Raw genomic sequence first — 18,922 nt, forward strand, 5'->3', positions numbered from 1 at the left:
AAAAGATAATCTTTTTTTTTCTTTCTTTTTTTTTTTTGGTAGAGATGAGGATCTTACTGTGTTGACTGGGCTGGGCTTAAACTCCTATCCTCAAGTAATCCTCCTACCTTGGCCTCCAAAAGTGCTGGAATTACAGGCATAAGCCACTTCACCTGGCTGAGAAAAGACAGTCTTTCAACAAATGGTGCTGGGACAATTGGACATTGTATCATTCATCATGTTAAAAAACTTAAAAAGGATTATAAAACTAAGTGCAAAATCTAAAACTATAAAATTTTTAGAAGAAAACATTAGAGAAACATGTGCGACCTTAGGTTAGCTCTAGATTTGCGAGCTACAACACAAAAAGTACAATCCATAAGAACAGGTTGGTAAACTGAACTACATCAAAATTTAAAATTTGTTTCTCAGAACACACTGAGAGCGAATGAAAATATATATATATCTGAACTGCTCTATGAGACGAATGAGAAGACAATCCACAGACTAGGAAACAATCTTTGCAAAGCGTGTATCTGGTAAAGGACTTGCATCTAGACTATATGAAACCTCTCAAAATTCAACAGTAAGAAAAAAAGATCAGCCCAAATTTTTAAAAGTGCAAAATATTTGACTAGACCAACAAAGATGTATGGTTGATAAGTAAACACATGAAAATGTGCACTATTAGTCATTAGAGAAATGCAAGTTAAAACATCATTAGCTTTTAGAGAAATACACACTTTAGAGTGGTTGAAATTCAAAAGACCGACCATACCAAGTGTTGATAGGAATATACTGAAACGGAAACTCTCATCCACTACCAGTGGGAATATAAAATGGCCCAATCCATTTGGAAAATGGTTTGGGAACACCTTATATGGTCCAACCATTCTGTCAGAGGCATTTGAACCAGAACCAACTCCATTTTTAATAGGAGCTGGGTAAAATGAGGCTGAGAACTATTGGGCTGTATTCTCAGATTAGGCATTCTAAGTCACAGGATGAGCTAGGAGTAGGCACAAGATACAGGTCGTAAAGACCTTGCTGATGAAACAGGCTGCAATAAAGAAGCTGGCTGAAACACCAAAACCAAGATAGCAACAGGCGTGACCTCTGGTCACCCTCACTGCTACACTCCCACCAGTGCCATGACAGTTTACAAATGCCATGGCAATATCAGGAAGTAACCCCATATGCTCTAAAAAGGGGAGGCATGAATAATCCACCCTTGTTTAGCATATTATCAAGAAATGGCCATTAAAATGGGCAACCAGCAGTCCCCAGGGTTACTCTGTCTGTGGAGTAGCCATTCTTTTATTCATTTACTTTCTTAATAAACTTGCTTTCACTTTATGGACTCACCTCGAATTCTTTCTTGCTCAAGATCTAAGAATCCTCTCTTGGAGTCTGGATCGGACCCTTTTCTGGTAACAATTCGACTCCTAGGCATTTACCCAAAAGAAAAAAAATGCATATGTCCCTACAAAGACTTGTACATGAGTGTTCACAGCAGCTTTACGTGGAATAGCCAAAAACTGGAAATAACACAAACATCCATGAACAGGTGAACAGATAAACTCATTGTGGTTATAAAAATAGGTGAAATACTATTCAGCAATTTTAAAAGAACAAATTATTGATACATACAACAGGAATGAATTTTCAACCTAATTATGGCTGAGTGAAAGACTCTTGACAAAAAAGATATATATTCTGTGTGATTTCATTTATATAAAACTCTAGAAAATGCAGTTATCCGTCATGACAGATGGCTGATCTGTGGTTGCCTGAAAGTGGGAAAAGGAGAGGAAGGAGGCATGACCATAACCAAAAAGCAAGTTAGTTGCTTGCCACATACAGTGTCCAGTTAACAAGAGTGAGATCTAGTACAAAAAAAGTGAATTTATTCTGAAGTTACCTTATGGGAAGACGCACAAGGTGCTCTGAATTGAAATGTGCTGTTTCACTTTTGGAGCTGAAAACTTTTATAAGGTAGTGGGTAAAGTGTGCATGGGCAGGGGGTCCCACTGCTAGGTTGGTGCCTTATCTATCCAACAGCTGAGTTGGCGCTTTCCTGGCCAGAAATAAGTTGTAAGATGGCCACATCAGCATGCCTTTGACATGATCTCCGCATGGGTTCGGGTTCTGAGGTGAGAGTTCCATGGGGCATACTTTGGTCTGCAAATCAACTGTCAACTCTCCAGGAGAGATCTGTCTTGGAGCACATAGTTAGATGAACGTGCCCTGTAGGGAGTGTCTGGTGAGGGGGGGTGAAGGTTATATTTGCATTTCTGAAGGGGAAAGTAGGAAGCAGGAAGCAGAGGGGGAAAGAAAAAGAAGGAAGTAAGAGAAAATATATATTTTTTAATTTAAACTATCTTGGCTAGGCGAGGTGGCTTATGCCTGTAATCCCAGCACTTTAGGAGGCCGAGGCAGGTGAATCTCTTGAGACAGGAGTTCAAGACCAGCCAGGCCAACATGGTGAAACCCCGTCTCAACTAAAAATAGCCAGGCGAAGTGGCACGCGCCTGTAGTCCCAGCTACCCAGGAGGCTGAGGCAGGAGAATCGCTTGAACCCAGGAGGTGGAGGTCAGTGAGCCAAGATTGTGCCACTGCACTCCAGCTGGGCAACAGAGTGAGATTCTATCCCCCCCAAAATAATAATAACAACCCCCTGACCATCACCTGATGGTTGCCTGACATTCCCCTTACCCCTGGGGGCCCTCTCCAGCCTTGCTCTTGTCTGCCTGACTACCTGTCATAAATAATGATGGTGGTTTTCTCTGGGGAGGGCCGTGGAAAGGGTTGTTACATACAAGAGGAACTTGAGCTTTAACTAACACAAATGTGCTGACATATTAACTATGTTATTTTTTAAAGTTAGGAAAAAGTTCTCTAGCTCACAACTGAGCTCTGATGTTTGTTGATTCTGAATCTTCAGCAAACCTCTAAGTTGTAATATTTTTACAGTAGGAGCTTTGTTTTTACAATGTAAAATATCTTTAAATGAACTAAAATTAATTTTTATTTAAAACATTTTTCCTAAGAATTTCCAAACGACTGTGTTTGGAAAAATCTGCTTTTTAACAGATGTCTTACATTTCCTCCTCAGTTCTGTCTCTAAATATTACTTGGTAAAAGTAACACTGTTTTTCTAGACTCTGACTAATGCTTTTTTGGGTTTTTTTGGCCACCGCCCATTCAGAACACAACCTCTATTACCAGATGTTTGTCTTCTTGCTTTCTATATTTAAAAGTCACAGATGAGATTTAGCTATTATAACTACATTATGATTTTTGGTCAACAGTTTAAAGTTTTTACAATCAGCATTGGCAAACTAATTTGAGGACCAAAACAAAACCAAAAAAAAATCTTGATTTAATTAAAGAGCCTCGGAAAGATTTCAGCCTGTCTGACTTCCGCAGGGCAGAGCAGGAGGTCAGAATGGCACTCAGAAGTCCTCCTCCACAGGAATTCTTGACCGGGAGCGCCTGCTGGCCACTGCCCAGAGACTGAGTCATGAAGAAACCCCGCATATAAAATAATCCTTCAGACAGATGGGAAACGGTACCTTAGAATGGGCTGTATCAGAGCCATGGACTCAAGATTTGAATGAGATATGGAGCCATGCCGGGCGCGGAGGCTCACGCCTGTAATCCCAGCACTTTGGGAGGCTGAGGCAGGTGGATCACGAGGTCAAGGGATCGAGACCATCCTGGTCAACATGGTGAAACCCTGTCTCTACTAAAAACGCAAAAAATTAGCTGGGCATGGTGGCTCGTGCCTGTAATCCCAGCTACTCAGGAGGCCGAGGCAGGAGAATTGCCTGAACCCAGGAGGTGGAGGTTGCGGTGAGCCGATATTGCGCCATTGCACTCCAGCCTGGCAAAAGCAAAACTCCATCTCGGAAAAAAAAAAAAAAGAAAAAATATGGAGCCAGCTAAGTTCTTCCCTGCTGGTGCCATTCATTTAGCACTTCACTAAGGAGCATCTTCTGAGTCCTTCCTGGGCTTAGGGACACAGGACCGCAGGCGGCGGCTGCTCCTCAGCTGTTCAGATGAGAAGGGAGGTGGGCTCTGGGAACAGACTGCAGCCCCAGGCCGGATGGCTTCTTGCTGGGAACACACCCGGTCATATGAGGCCAAGAGCCCTTTGAGAAGGCGGGGAAGGCTCCACAGAGAAGGGGACATGCCTTGTGGATTTGTATGCAGAAAATAGAGTGACAGGAATTCTGGAGGAAGAAACAATGAGTACTAGCACTTCTGGCCTTTTGTTCTGAAAAGCCAAATCATTTTTTGTCCGTGGACTGTAGGGAGAGGGTTGGGGTAGAAATAAAGTTGGTGGGCCATTCTGGTGGCAAATTTCAAAGAGCCCCAACACTTTTTAAAACAATGCACAAACAAGTGAGCAAGCAGTAACACATTTCTTCACTTTCCTTAAGCCAACTCAGTGTAGACTTCAAGTCCCTGTCTCTCCCCAGATGGTCAAAATACCTGATCTCAGTCATGCCAGGCCTCCAAGAATGTGCCACAGTCCTGAGACCATCCAAAGCTCTACAGGTTGGGCCGCGTCCTCTGCTCCCCATCCCAGGGCCTGGGTTGTTGAGACGTGGAGCCTCTGGGTAGGGACCACCAGCAACGCTGGAACTCCTGTGTATTCTCTCTTTAAAGGATAGAAATATGCCTAAAGGCCAGCCTTTCCAAAGCATGCAGAGGGCCCCTCTCCACCTGGGCTGGGGGTGGGTAAGAACAACACCTTGGCATTAGGCCTGTTCCCATTCCACAATCTGCAGTGGATGGCTCTGTCCGAGGTTTTCAACCACAGACATCCTGGTAATCAGGTTCCGGGAGTTCAGAGAGCTATCTTCTAATGTGGCATCCTCTCTTGACCCCAAGGAAATCACTTTTATCTTTCTCTCTGTATGAAGTCAGCTGGCCCACACTTCTAGCCATTCAATTTGTCTACAGGTTCTTGGGCAAATGTCTTTCAGCTCCAACTCCCTGTCTTCACCCCGAGGTCAGTCTCTGGGTCTCTTGCTACTTCCCTCCGCACCCCTCACAGCCTGTCTACAGACGCATCCTCCACATTCTTTCCCTGCTTCCAAGTCCTATGGTTTCCCTGGCTTTGTCTGACAGGTACCAAAATGGGCCCCAACCAGAGTCCAGCTTGGTGCCCACAATGGGGGCCAGTGTCCCATCATCCCGCACAGTACACCCCCCTCCCTTCTGAGATCCCACTCCTGCTGTGTTTCCACCCTTCCTCCTGGCACACCTCAGGGGGCCTTCTCCATGCCGTTCCCCAGGCCCCAGGCCAGTGATCTTCTCTTAGTCTTTAGGGAACTGGCAAATTCTTCTCCTCAGAGAGCACTCACTTCCTGCAGTAAGTATGCTGCCCCAGCTGACTTCAGGCTCCTGGGAGGCAGGGGTGGCTCATGACAAAGATTTTCCCAGACCAGCAGAGCCCGCCAGTGTCCATGGGGAGCAGAGGAGGAAGAATCTGCTACAGGGAGAGTGTGGAGAATATTGCAACGAGGCAAAACCACATCAGCATCCCAAAATAGGCGGGAATGGGGCAGGTTCCACAGAGGCAGGAAAGGTTCTACCCCCGTTTAAGTCGGGTGACCTCTGGAGAGGGGTCTGGGGGTATAGGGCAGACCTCTCCCTCTCTGCCCCACCCAAGTTCCCCCCCAGCCTGCGTGTCCCCTCCCTGGCTTGTGCTCCCACCACCTTTGCCCTCGTCCCTGGCATCTGGCCTCTCTGGAACCAGTCACCCATGATGTCTGAAATTCCAAGTCCTCTGCCCCCTCCGACCTCAGAAGCACCATAGGGTTATTTACCCGCTCTCCTCTCTTGGACCCTCTGGCTGTCCGAGCCCTTTTCTGGGTCATATTTTTCCTCCTGACCCGAGTATCAGTGCTGCCCACACCCCTCACTGCCTTCTGGGGAGGGGGTCACTCCACTGTGCCCATCCCACTCGGCCACTGTGGCCTGGGAGATGGCATTTACCACCCAGAGCCAAGCACAGGGCCCTGGAGGTTGTCCTGTCCCAGGGCCACCAGGATGAGGGCTGGCTGTCTTGCCACCTCCTGTTACCTCTGTTTCTTTTCCGTCTGTAAAGGGCAGTGCCAAGAATGGTGGCTGTCAGGAGCTATGAGGAGGGGGAATGGGGAGTTGTTGCTTAATGGGGACAGAGTTTCAGTTTGGACTGAACCAATAAAAATGTTCTGGAGATGAATGGTGGTGTTTGTACAATCATGTGAATGCATTTAATGCCACTGATCTGGATGCTTAAAAATGGTTAGGATGGTAAATTCTATGTTACGCATATTTTACCACAAATTTTTGTTTGTTTTGTTTGTTTTTTTCGAGATGGAGTCTTACTCTGTCACCCAGGCTGGAGTGAAGTGTTCCATTTTGGCTCACTGCAACCTCCTCCTCCCAGGTTTAAGCAATTCTCCTGCCTCAGCCTCTGCAGTAGCTGAGGTTACAGGCATGTGCCACCATGCCCACCAAATTTTTGTATTTTTAGTAGAGATGGGGTTTCACCATGTTGGCCAAGAAATTGATCTCAAACTCCTCATGATCTGCCCATGTCAGCCTCCCAAAGTGCTGGGATTACAGGTGGCCTACCACATTTTTTTTTTTTTTTTTTTTTTTGAGACGGAGTTTCGCTCTTGTTACCCAGGCTGGAGTGCAATGGCGCAATCTCGGCTCACCGCAACCTCCGCCTCCTGGGTTCAGGCAATTCTCCTGCCTCAACCTCCCGAGTAGCTGGGATTACAGGCACGCGCCACCATGCCCAGCTAATTTTTTGTATTTTTAGTAGAGACGGGGTTTCACCATGTTGACTAGGATGGTCTCGATCTCTTGACCTCGTGATCCACCCGCCTCGGCCTCCCAAAGTGCTGGGATTACAGGCTTGAGCCACTGCGCCCGGCCCACATTTTTTTTAAATGAAAATAAAAGGTAGTGCCCAATAGTGCCTGCTTTGCACTGATTAAATGGGATGATGTTTGCAAAAATTGATGAATGCAATGCCCGCATCCAATAACAGTTCAATAAATGACGGCTAAATTATCTCTAGATCTTCAATCACAATCTCCAGTTGCCTGAAGACAGTCCCACATACCCTTCAGACCTCACTTTGGGGCAGATGAGCAAGAGGTGCCCATTGGGGCTGATGAATCCAAGCAGAGCCCAGGCTGAATCCCACTCCCGTTGCCCCTTGGCCTGTGTTCCATACACAGGGGCCTGACAGGGGTGGGATGGGACAGGCCTGTACAGCTCCAAGGGTGGTCCCCATTTGGAAAGTGGGGTGCAGAAAGTAAAAGTAAGGATTTAGAAACTCTATGCCAATGTGACAGTGCCTGTTGAATAGAATAATTAAAGTTGGGTTTGTATCGTGGATGTCTTTTAAAAATATTTTCCAGTAAGTTACTTTTACTTTATAAAAGTGTTGATCTGTGTTATATTAGAAATTTTTAAAAAGAGGCTGGGGGCACCGTGGCTCACACCTGTAATCCCAGTACTTTGGGAGGCTGAGGTGGATTGATCACTTGAGGTCAGGAGTTTGAGACTAGCCTGGCCAACATGGCGAAATCCTGTCTCTACTAAAAATACAAAATTAGCCGGGTGTGGTGGCAGGTGCCTGTAATCCCAGCTACTAGGGAGGCTGAGACAGGAGAATCACTTGAACCCAGGAGGCAGACGTTGCAGTGAACCAAGATCATGCTATTGCACTCCAGCCTGGGTGATGACAGCAAAACTCTTTGTCTCAAAAAAAAAAATTTTTTTTTTAAATTTTTTTTTGAATGAGAACTAGCCCTTTGCCATAGATAGTTTGAGAAGCCCCAAGCTAGGCTGTGCCATGATAACAGATCAATTCCTAAATCTCAGTGGCTTAACCAACAGTAGCCTGCTTCTTGTTTGAACTCCCACAGGATGGGCTAGGTGGCTCTCCCCGGGTCCAGAACCCAAGGCCTTGGGTTGTTATGCAGGGAACAGAGGAGGCTGAGCTTAGCTGCTCACCTGCTGCTGTGTGTCTTAGGACTGAAAGGACCACACAGCCTGAGGGAGGCTGGGAAACACAGCACAGCCGGTGGATAGTGGGTGAAAGAGGTCTGCCACCATGTAGATCTGAACCTGAGCCCTGCTCCTGGGATCTGGGTTTCTGTAAAAGGGACTGGTCTTCACTGTCATTGGGTGCCTGAGTCTTAAAGGCAAAGGCCATCTTTGGCCTCTGTCTGCCTGTTTTTGCAGGTCCTGCCTGCAGGCAGCCCCCAGCCCAACCCCATAGCTTCCCATCTCCTGCAGATCATCAAACACACACTGCATTTCAGTGCCCAATAAACTGTGAACGCTCTTGTTAAGCCAGACTACTCACTATCTTCACACATTCCAGCTCCTTGCCTTGGCTCCAAACAGTTCCTTTTCTGGAATCGACCTCTCCCCAGTCCTCTCCTTTATACTTGCATGTCCGAGCATGACCCATCCTTAAAGCCTAAGCTGAAATGCCAATCTTCCAGGAAGGCTTGTGCACAAGCCAAGAATGAGCATTAGAACACCCAATTAATAATGGCTTAAGTAACAAAGACATTTATCTTACCAGAAGTCTCCAGTGGGGTGGTTCCAGGTTCTTTCAGCAGCTCGCTGATGTCAAGGCCAGTGGTCTGGATCACCATTGCTGCTGACCTTCAGAGATTTACTTCTTGATCACAAGACAGCTGCTGTAGTGCCATGATCATGTCATCACACAACTGCAGTCAAGATAGAAAGAAGGAGAGGCAGCAGGAAAAAAAAAAAAGGTGGGCAGTTTTTCTTTTTTATTATAGAGAGAAGCATTTCCTAGCAAACCTAGCTAGATTCCCCTGACATCTCATTGGTGAGAACTAATCCATGTAGCCAAACCTGCCCTAAACGTTGGGGTGATCTCATCCATCATGGACTTGTCTCAAGAGGCGGGTGGATCACGAAGTCAAGAGATCGAGACCATCCTGGTCAACATGGTGAAACCCCGTCTCTACTCAAAATACAAAAAATTAGCTGGGCATGGTGGCGCGTGCCTGTAATCCCAGCTACTCTGGAGGCTGAGGCAGGAGAATTGCCTGAACCCAGGAGGCGGAGGTTGCGGTGAGCCGAGATTGCGCCATTGCACTCCAGCCTGGGTAACAAGAGCGAAACTCCGTCTCAAAAAAAAAAAAAAAGAGCAGCCAGGGCGCTCCTAGGAAGACAGAAGGCAGCCAAGCAGAGTGGCTCATTCCTGTAATCCCAGCACTTTGGGAGGCCAAGGTGGGTGGATCACTTGAGGTCAGGAGTTCCAGCCTGGCCAACATGGTGAAACCCCATCTCTACTAAAAATACAAAAATTAGCTGGCCGTGGTGGTGGGTACCTGTAATCCCAGCTACTCAGGAGGCTGAGGCAGGAGAATCACTTGAACCCGGAGGTGGAGGTTGCAGTGAGGTGAGATTGTACCACTGCACTCCAGCCTGGGCGACTGAGGAAGACTCAGTCTCAAAAAAAAAAAAAAAAAAGCAGGCAATAAGGCAATGGCTCTAGTAAAGTCAGCAACAGGCAAAGCCTACCACACCTTCCCCATCCTTTCTGTTTCCACTTGCAAGTAGTCTTGTGTTCTCTAAATGTTTACAGCTTTTTGGCAGGGCGCGGTAGCATGCCTGTAATCCCAGCACTTTGGGAAGCTGAGGTGGGCCAATCATGAGGTCAGGAGTTGTAGACCAGCCTGGCAAACATGGTGAAACAGTTGGTCCAGCAGTTCGCTGATGTCAGTGTCGATATATCTGTGATTCTCTTGGCCGTTTCCCTCATAGTTCCATAATGGCTGCTGCAACTCCAGCTTTTGAGTCTTCACACAAGGTGGAAAGAGATGGGGAGGTGTGGTGAGATTCACATGTTTCTTCTTCCAGGAGTGCAAAAAAGTTTCTTTGAAACCTCTCAGCAGACTTCGGCACATTCCACTGGACAAAAGCATGTCACATGATCGCCCCTTGACGTCAGTCTGATGAGGGTAGTAGTCAGCATTTCTGGCCTTGATGGAAGATGGGCAGGGATCTCATGACTAGTGGGCCAGTTGGGATGCCTGCAACTCTCCTTCTGTATCTGTTTTCTCCATTGGACTGAGAGTTTTGTGACAGCAGGAATATTACCCTATTTCCTTTCTTTTACTTTTATTTTTTATAGAGACAGGGTCTTGCTATGTTGCCCAGACTAATCTCGAACTCCTCAGCTCAAGCAATCTTCCTGCCTCAGCCTCCTAAAGTGCTGGGAGTGCAGGCATGGGCTACTGTGCCCAGCCTACTTCTTATTTTTGCCTTGGACCTGATTATATAGGAGTGTTCTGGTGAGTAACTGGAATAGTGCATGCTGAGAACTCATATGTACTGAACCCTCCCAACAGTGGCTGTCACCATCGTGAACAATGAGCATTCACAGCACCTTCAGCCCCCCAGGGCCCATCTTGTGTCTTGAACATATTCGATGCTGGGTGCCTGCATGCTGAATGGGGGGCTGAGAGTGTTGGGTGTGGGTTTTCACTCCTTCCTCCCTGCTCCCCACGGTCTCATAAGCATGTCTAGCTGTGTAATACACCCATACTTTTTTTTCTTTTGATGCAGAGTTTTGCTCTTTTGCCCAGGCTGGAGTACAGTGGCACGATCTCAGCTGGCTACAACCTCCATTTCCCAGGTTCAAGCAATTCTCCTGCCTCAGTGTCTTGAGTAGCTGGGATTACAGGCACCTGCCACCACGCCCAGCTAATTTTTGTGTTTTTAGTAGAGATGGGGTTTCAGCATGTTGGCTAGACTGGTCACGAACTCTTGACCTCAAGTGATCCACCCACCTGGGCCTCCCAAAGTGCTAGGATTACAGGCGTGAGCCATCGTGCCTGGCCACACCCATACATTTTACCATGAACCTTCACATCTACACGACAACCTCATCTGTGAGGCAACATAGCCTGTCAGGAAAAAAGAAAGAATAGTATGGAACATGACACCTTGCAGCCTGAGACAGGTTATCCTACCTCTCTGTGCCTCAGTGTCTCCGACTTAATGTAAGCTAATTCCTTGAGCCTGTTAGGGCTATAGAGATGAAATAAGAGATAACACATGACAATGGCATCCCAACATTGGTGCTCAACCAGTGCCCCTTGTTTAGACTGGCTGATCCTCCAGGAACCCCAGGCAGGCAGGCAGTTGAGACAGGCACTGAGGGCTGGGAAAGGTCAAGTCACAAGCCAAGACTGGCAATGCCCAGGATCAGAAAACTGGAAGGACTGAGAGATGGCCTTGTGCAACACGCCTGAGTGAAGGAACAGCAGAGGCCAGGGGCTGCCTGCCTCAGACAGTCCAGCTATGGTGGTGAAAGGCTATCCCCCCACTTCTCCCTGATAACCTGAGTCCAAGATGCTGTGCACAGGAGGGACTGGATTTTAGTATGTTCATCTTCTCAATTACACAAGACCACAGACTCTTTCAGTAAAGTAACTATTCAAGACTTTGCAGGTCATGTATGGTCTCTGTTTCATATCTTTGTTTTTGTTTTTGTTTTTTTTTTTATACAATATCAAAAAAAAAATGGCCGGAGGGGACTCAAGATGGCGCTGTGAGAACAACCCAGGATTGGAGCCCGCGTTGAATTCGCAAACGGTGAGTCAGTGCTGCATTTCCAGACTGATCTTTGTTGCCCACAGAACGGGGAAACTCCCAAGTATAAAAAGACACGGGACGCCAGGCAGTAGGTCTGCCTGGCGAAGCCGGCAGCCGGGGCGGCGGCGGCCGGCCCTACCCAGCAATCCCCACAGGGCGCACTTGTCCGGGTGCCTTGTTGAACCGGCAATCTGAGACTTGAGAGGGCTGGACTTGAGACTGAACGAGACTTGCACAGTAGCCCAGCCCAGGGGATTGCAGGGACAGATCGGTTGGGATACCCAGTGGGACGAACAAAACCGCGATTTCAAACTATCCCGGGCAGACGGTCCGAGACGCTCTGTGGGGGAGGGGCATCCACCACTACGGAGGCAACCTGCCCCAACTGATATACACGCCCACTGCTGAGGCAGCCAGCCGTTGCCGAGGCAACCCGCCCCAACTGAGATACACGCCCACTGCTGACGCAGCCAGCCGTTGCCGAGGCAACCCGTCCCTACTGAGATACACGCCCACTGCTGACGCAGCCTGCCGTTGCTGAGGCAACACGCTACAACGAAGAGACTCCGCCACAGGGCGTGGCGGAGACCACAGCAGAGCCGGCAGGAACAGCGCGAATCACACAACAGCAGGGCGGAGCCTCGGCAGCCAAACAGTGGCTAGTCTGCCTTTGAGCTGGGCAGGACACCTGATCGGACATCCAAAAATAAAGCCCAAACCCCTCAACACAGAGCATTTGAGAAAAAAAAAAGGGTTGTTTAATGAGCTGTGTTGCAGCAGAATCAAACATAGCAGCCTAACAGCCCTGAATGAACACAGAGTGCACAGCTCAGCAATTAAACCCCTATAAAGTACAAACTGTCTCCTCAAGCAGCTCCCTGACCCCTCTATATCCAAAAGACTGTCATTAGGCAGGCATCATCCTGGGACAAAGAGAGCAAAAAAAGAAGCTGGTAGCATCCCTCGCTGTGCCACGGCTACTAGAGGTGCACCCCAGACAAGCAGGGTCTGGAGCGGACCTCAACAGTCGTACAGCGAAGGGGCTAGACTGGTAGAAGGAAAACCAAGCAACAGAAATACTTCATCATCAACATTCTGGGTGTCCACTCAGAGACCCAAACGAAAAGTCAGCAACTACGCAGACGACCAGCGGACAAATCCACAAAGATGGGAAGAAACCAGCGCAAAAAGGAGGAAAACACCCGAAACCAGAACACATCGCCTCATAGAAAGGACCAAAACTCCTCACCAGCAAGGGAACAAAGCTGGACGGAGAATGACTGTGACGAAATGACGGAATTAGACTTCAGAAGATGGATAATGAGAAACTTTTGTGAGCTAAAAGATCATGTATTAAATCAATGCAAAGAAACTAAGAACCTTGAAAAAAGATTTGAAAAAAGATTCGAGGAAATGATAACAAGAATGGATACCTTAGAGAGGAATATGAATGAATTAAAGGAGCTGAAAAACACAATACGAGAACTTCGCGAAGCAAACGCAAGTTTCAATAGCCGAATTGACCAAGCAGAAGAAAGAATATCTGAAGTCGAAGACCAACTCAATGAAATAAAACGAGAAACCAAGATCAGAGAAAAAAGCGCAAAAAGGAATGAACAAAGTCTCCAAGAAATGTGGGACTATGTGAAAAGACCTAACCTACGTTTGATAGGTGTACCAGAAGGGGACGAAGAGAATGAATCCCAGCTGGAAAATACTCTTCAGGACATCATCCAGGAAAATTTCCCCCACCTAGCAAGACAAGCCAACACTCAATTGCAGGAAATACAGAGAACACCACAAAGATATTCCGCAAGAAGAGCAACTCCAAGGCACATAATCGTCAGATTCAACAGGGTTGAAATAAAGGAGAGAATACTAAGGGCAGCCAGAGAGAAAGGTCGGGTCACCCACAAAGGGAAGCCCATCAGACTCACAGCAGATCTCTCGGCAGAAACACTACAAGCCAGAAGAGAGTGGGGGCCAATATTCAACATTCTTAAAGAAAAGAACTTTCAACCCAGAATTTCATATCCAGCCAAACTGAGCTTCAGAAGTGAAGGAAGAATAAAATCCTTTGCGAACAAGCAAGTACTCAGAGATTTTGTCACCACCAGGCCTGCTTTACAAGAGCTCCTAAAAGAGGCACTACACATAGAAAGGATCAACCAGTACCAGCCATTCCAAAATCACACTGAATGCTAAAGAGCTTCAACATAAGGAAGAATCTACAACAACTAACAGGCAAAACAGCCACTTAGAATCAAAATGGCAGTATCAAATTCACACATAACAATATTAACCCTAAATGTAAATGGACTAAATGCACCAATCAAAAGACACAGACTGGCAAATTGGATAAAAATCCAAAACCCATCAGTGTGCTGTATCCAGGAAACCCATCTCACATGCAAGGATACACAAAGGCTCAAAATAAAGGGATGGAGGAAGATTTACCAAGCTAATGGAAAGCAAAAAAAAGCAGGAGTTGCAATTCTCATCTCTGATAAAATAGACTTTAAAGCAACAAAGATCAAAAGAGACAAAGAAGGCCATTACATAATGGTAAAAGGATCGATACAACAAGAAGAGCTAACGATCCTAAACATATATGGACCCAACACAGGAGCACCCAGATACATAAGGCAAGTTCTTAATGACTTACAGAAGGACTTAGACTCCCACACAATAATAGTGGGAGACTTTAACACTCCACTGTCAATACTAGACAGATCAACCAGACAGAAAATCAACAAGGATACCCAGGGCTTGAACTCAGACCTGGAGCAAGCAAACCTGGTGGACATTTACAGAACTCTCCACCCCAAATCCACAGAATACACATTCTTCTCAGCACCACATCACACCTACTCTAAAATTGACCACATAATTGGAAGTAAAGCACTGCTCAACAAATGCAAAACAACTGAAATCATAACAAACAGCCTCTCAGACCATAGTGCAATCAAGTTAGAACTCAGAATTCAGAAACCGACCCAGAACCGCACAGCTTCATGGAAACTGAACAACTGGCTCTTGAATGTTGACTGGGTAAACAACGAAATGAAGGCAGAAATAAAGAAGTTCTTCGAAACCAATGAGAATGAAGACACAACGTGCCAGAACCTCTGGGACACATTTAAAGCAGTCTCTAGAGGAAAGTATATAGCAATAAGTGCCCATATGAGGAGAATGGAGAGATCCAAAATTGACACCCTATCGTCAAAATTGAAAGAGCTGGAGGAGCAAGATCAAAAAAACTCAAAACCCAGCAGAAGACAAGAAATTACTAAGATCAGAGCTGAGCTGAAGGAGATTGAGACACGAAAAACCCTTCAAAAAATCAATAAATCCAAGAGCTGGTTTTTTGAAAAGATCAACAAAATAGACAGACCACTAGCCAGATTGATTAAAAATAAAAGAGAGAACAACCAAATAGATGCAATAAAAAATGATAAAGGGGAAATCACCACAGTTTCCACAGAAATTCAAACCATCATCAGAGAATATTACAAACAACTCTATGCACATAAACTAGTAAACCTGGAAGAAATGGATAAATTCCTGGACTCCTGTGTCCTCCCAAGCCTAAACCAGGAGGAAGCTGAAACTATGAATAGACCAATAGCAAGGTCTGAAGTTGAGGCAGCAATTAAGAGCCTACCTCACAAAAAAAGCCCAGGTCCAGATGGGTTCACAGCCGAATTCTACCAGACACACAAGGAGGAGCTGGTACCATTCCTTCTAAAACTATTTCAAACAATCCAAAAAGAGGGAATCCTTCCCAAATCATTTTATGAGACCAACATCATCCTGATACCAAAACCCGGCAGAGACCCAACGAGAAAAGAAAACTTCAGACCAATATCCATGATGAACATAGATGCAAAAATCTTCAATAAAATATTGGCAAGCCGATTGCAACAGCAAATCAAAAAACTTATTCATCATGATCAAGTAGGATTCATCCCAGGGATGCAAGGCTGGTTCAACAGACGCAAGTCTATCAACGTAATTTACCACATAAACAGAACCAAAAACAAAAACCACATGATTATCTCAATTGACGCAGAAAAGGCATTTGACAAAATTCAACAGCCCTTTATGCTAAAAACCCTCAATAAACTCGGTATCGATGGAACGTATCTCAAAGTAATAAAAGCTATTTATGACAAACCAACAGCCAATATCATACTGAATGGGCAAAAACTGGAAGCATTCCCTTTGAAATCTGGTACTAGACAAGGATGCCCTCTCTCACCACTCCTATTCAATATAGTACTGGAAGTTCTAGCCAGAGCAATCAGGCAAGAAAAAGAAATAAAGGGTATTCAAATAGGAAAGGTGGAAGCCAAGTTGTCTCTATTTGCAGACGACATGATAGTATACCTAGAAGACCCCATCGCCTCAGCCCAAAAACTCCTGAAACTGATAAACAACTTCAGCAAAGTCTCAGGATATAAAATCAATGTGCAAAAATCACAAGCATTCGTCTACACCAATAATAGACTTAAAGAAAGCCAAATCAAGAGTGAACTGCCATTCGCAATTGCTACAAAAAGAATAAAATACCTTGGAATACAACTCACAAGGAACGTAAGGGACCTCTTCAAGGAGAACTACAAACCACTGCTCAACGAAATCAGAGAGGACACAAACAGATGGAGAAACATTCCATGTTCATGGTTAGGAAGAATTAATATTGTGAAAATGGCTATACTGCCCAAAGTAATTTACAGAATCAACGCTATCCCCATCAAGCTACCATTGACTTTCTTCACAGAACTGGAAAAAACCACCATGAACTTCATATGGAACCAAAAGAGAGCCCGCATAGCCAAGTCAATTCTAAGCAAAAAGAACACAGCGGGGGGCATCACACTACCGGATTTCAAACTATACTACAAGGCTACAGTAATCAAAACAGCATGGTATTGGTACCAAAACAGAGATATAGACCAATGGAACAAAACAGAGGCACCGGAGGCAACACAACATACATACAACTATACAATCTTTGATAAACCTGACAAAAACAAGCAATGGGGCAAGGATTCCATGTTTAACAAATGGTGTTTGGAAAACTGGCTAGCCATGTGCAGAAAGCAGAAACTGGACCCCTTCCTGACACCTTACACTAAAATTAACTCCAGATGGATTAAAGACTTAAACATAAGACCTGGCACCATAAAAACCCTAGAAGGAAATCTAGGCAAAACTATTCAGGACATAGGAGTAGGCAAGGACTTCATGAACAAAACACCAAGAGCATTGGCAACAAAAGCCAAAATAGACAAATGGGACCTAATGAAACTCCACAGCTTCTGCATGGCAAAAGAAACAGTCACTAGAGTGGATCGGCAACCAACAGAATGGGAAAAAATTTTCGCAGTCTACCCATCAGACAAAGGGCTGTTATCCAGAATTTACAAACAACTCAAGCAGATTTACAGGAAAAAAACAAACAAGCCCATTCAAAAGTGGGCAAAGGATATGAACAGACACTTTACGAAAGAAGACATATATGAGGCCAACAATCATATGAAAAAATGCTCATCGTCACTGGTCATCAGAGAGATGCAAATCAAAACCACATTGAGATACCATCTCACGCCAGTTAGAATGGCGATCATTAAAAAATCTGGAGACAGCAGATGCTGGAGAGGATGTGGAGAAAAAGGAACACTTTTACACTGTTGGTGGGAGTGTAAATTAGTTCAACCATTGTGGAAGACAGTGTGGCGATTCCTCAAGGCCTTAGAAATAGAAATTCCATTTGACCCAGCAATCCCATTACTGGGTATATATCCAAAAGACTATAAATCGTTCTACTATAAGGACACATGTACACGAATGTTCATTGCAGCACTGTTTACAATAGCAAAGACCTGGAATCAACCCAAATGCCCATTGATAATAGACTGGATTGGAAAAATGTGGCACATATACACCATGGAATATTATGCAGCAATCAGAAATGATGAGTTCGTGTCGTTTGTAGGGACATGGATGAATCTGGAAAACATCATCCTCAGCAAACTGACACAAGAACAGAAAATGAAACACCGCATATTCTCACTCATAGGTGGGTGATGAAAAATGAGAACACATGGACACAGAAAGGGGAGTACTAAACAGTGGGGTCTATTGGGGGGAAAAGGGGAGGGCCAGTGGGAGGGGGAGGTGGGGAGGGATAGCCTGGGGAGAAATGCCAAATGTGGGTGAAGGGGAGAAGAAAAGCAAAGCACACTGCCATGTGTGTACCTACGCAACTGTCTTGCATGCTCTGCTCATGTACCCCAAAACCTATAATCCAATAAAAAATTAAAAAAAAAAAAAAAAAATGGCCAGGCATGGTGGTTTATGCCTGTAATCCCAGCACTTTGGGAGGCCGAGGCAGGCAAATCACCTGAAATCAAGAGTTAGAGACAAGCCTGACCAACATGGTGAAACCCCGTCTCTCCTAAAAATACAAAATTAGCCAGGCATGGTGGAACATGCCTGTAATCCCAGCTACTCGGGATGCTGAGGCAGGAGAATCTCTTGAACCTGGGAGGCAGATATTGCAGTGAGCCGAGATCATCCCACTGAACTGCAGCCTGGGCAATGAGAGCGAAACTACATCTCAAAAAAAAAAGGTCTAAAAAATCTAAAAGCCATCTTGGTACCCAAGCTACACAGAAAGGAGCTGCAGCTGGATTTGACCTCCTGGCTTCCTGGCATATCTTGGCACCCCTGAAGCACTCAAGGAGCTTCCTTGCTTCATCCCCTGGAGGAAAGCCAGGTCTGGCCATGGCGCTGTTGTGACGGCTCCCAGAGCATTTCCAGGGCTGTTCTAGCATCTGGTCAGGCCAGTAGCCTGAGAGCCATGGAGTCGCTGGGTGCAGCACTGCCCTGCCCTGTGTGCATGGAGCTGCTCACGTGCCTGGAGCTGATCTTCATTTGCCAGAATTACCCAGGTCCAGGAATGGTTCTGCTGTCCAGTGTGTAGGAAAGCAAGAGGAAAATTGGGGCCATTTCACTCCACGAGGGAGCAGACTTCTTTGTGGTCTGTACTCTTTGGACCCTGGCCAAAAAGAAAACTGGAGATGTTGGGCCCCAAAATGAAGACCAGCAAGGCAGACCCGCATCTATGAAGGGCTGTGGGAGGGAGTAGGGAGGGGGACAGACTTCTCCTTTAGGCTTAGAAGACCCATCAGGACCCACAGGGAGGAGCTACAGGAGGATATACACTGTGGTCTAAGGCGGCGGCGGCGGCCTGTGCAGCGATGGCCAAGAT

At 45.9% G+C, this 18,922-nt stretch overlaps 1 long non-coding RNA gene across 2 annotated transcripts in view; it reads right to left on the reverse strand.

The window, feature by feature from the left end:
* LOC144581420 (uncharacterized) overlaps nt 1–18,922 on the reverse strand; it is a 126,207-nt gene that overhangs the window by 32,102 nt on the left and 75,183 nt on the right. The window contains exons 3-4 of one of the 2 annotated variants that reach the window (XR_013532221.1): nt 8,588–8,738; nt 1,345–1,424 (exon numbers count right to left, since the gene is read on the reverse strand). This is a non-coding gene — a long non-coding RNA (uncharacterized LOC144581420). The remainder of the gene's footprint in view (nt 1–1,344; nt 1,425–8,587; nt 8,739–18,922) is intronic. The other variant, XR_013532222.1, reaches the window with a different exon arrangement.

Source organism: Callithrix jacchus, chromosome 1 (assembly GCF_049354715.1).
Source record: "Callithrix jacchus isolate 240 chromosome 1, calJac240_pri, whole genome shotgun sequence".
NCBI lineage: Eukaryota > Metazoa > Chordata > Mammalia > Primates > Cebidae > Callithrix > Callithrix jacchus.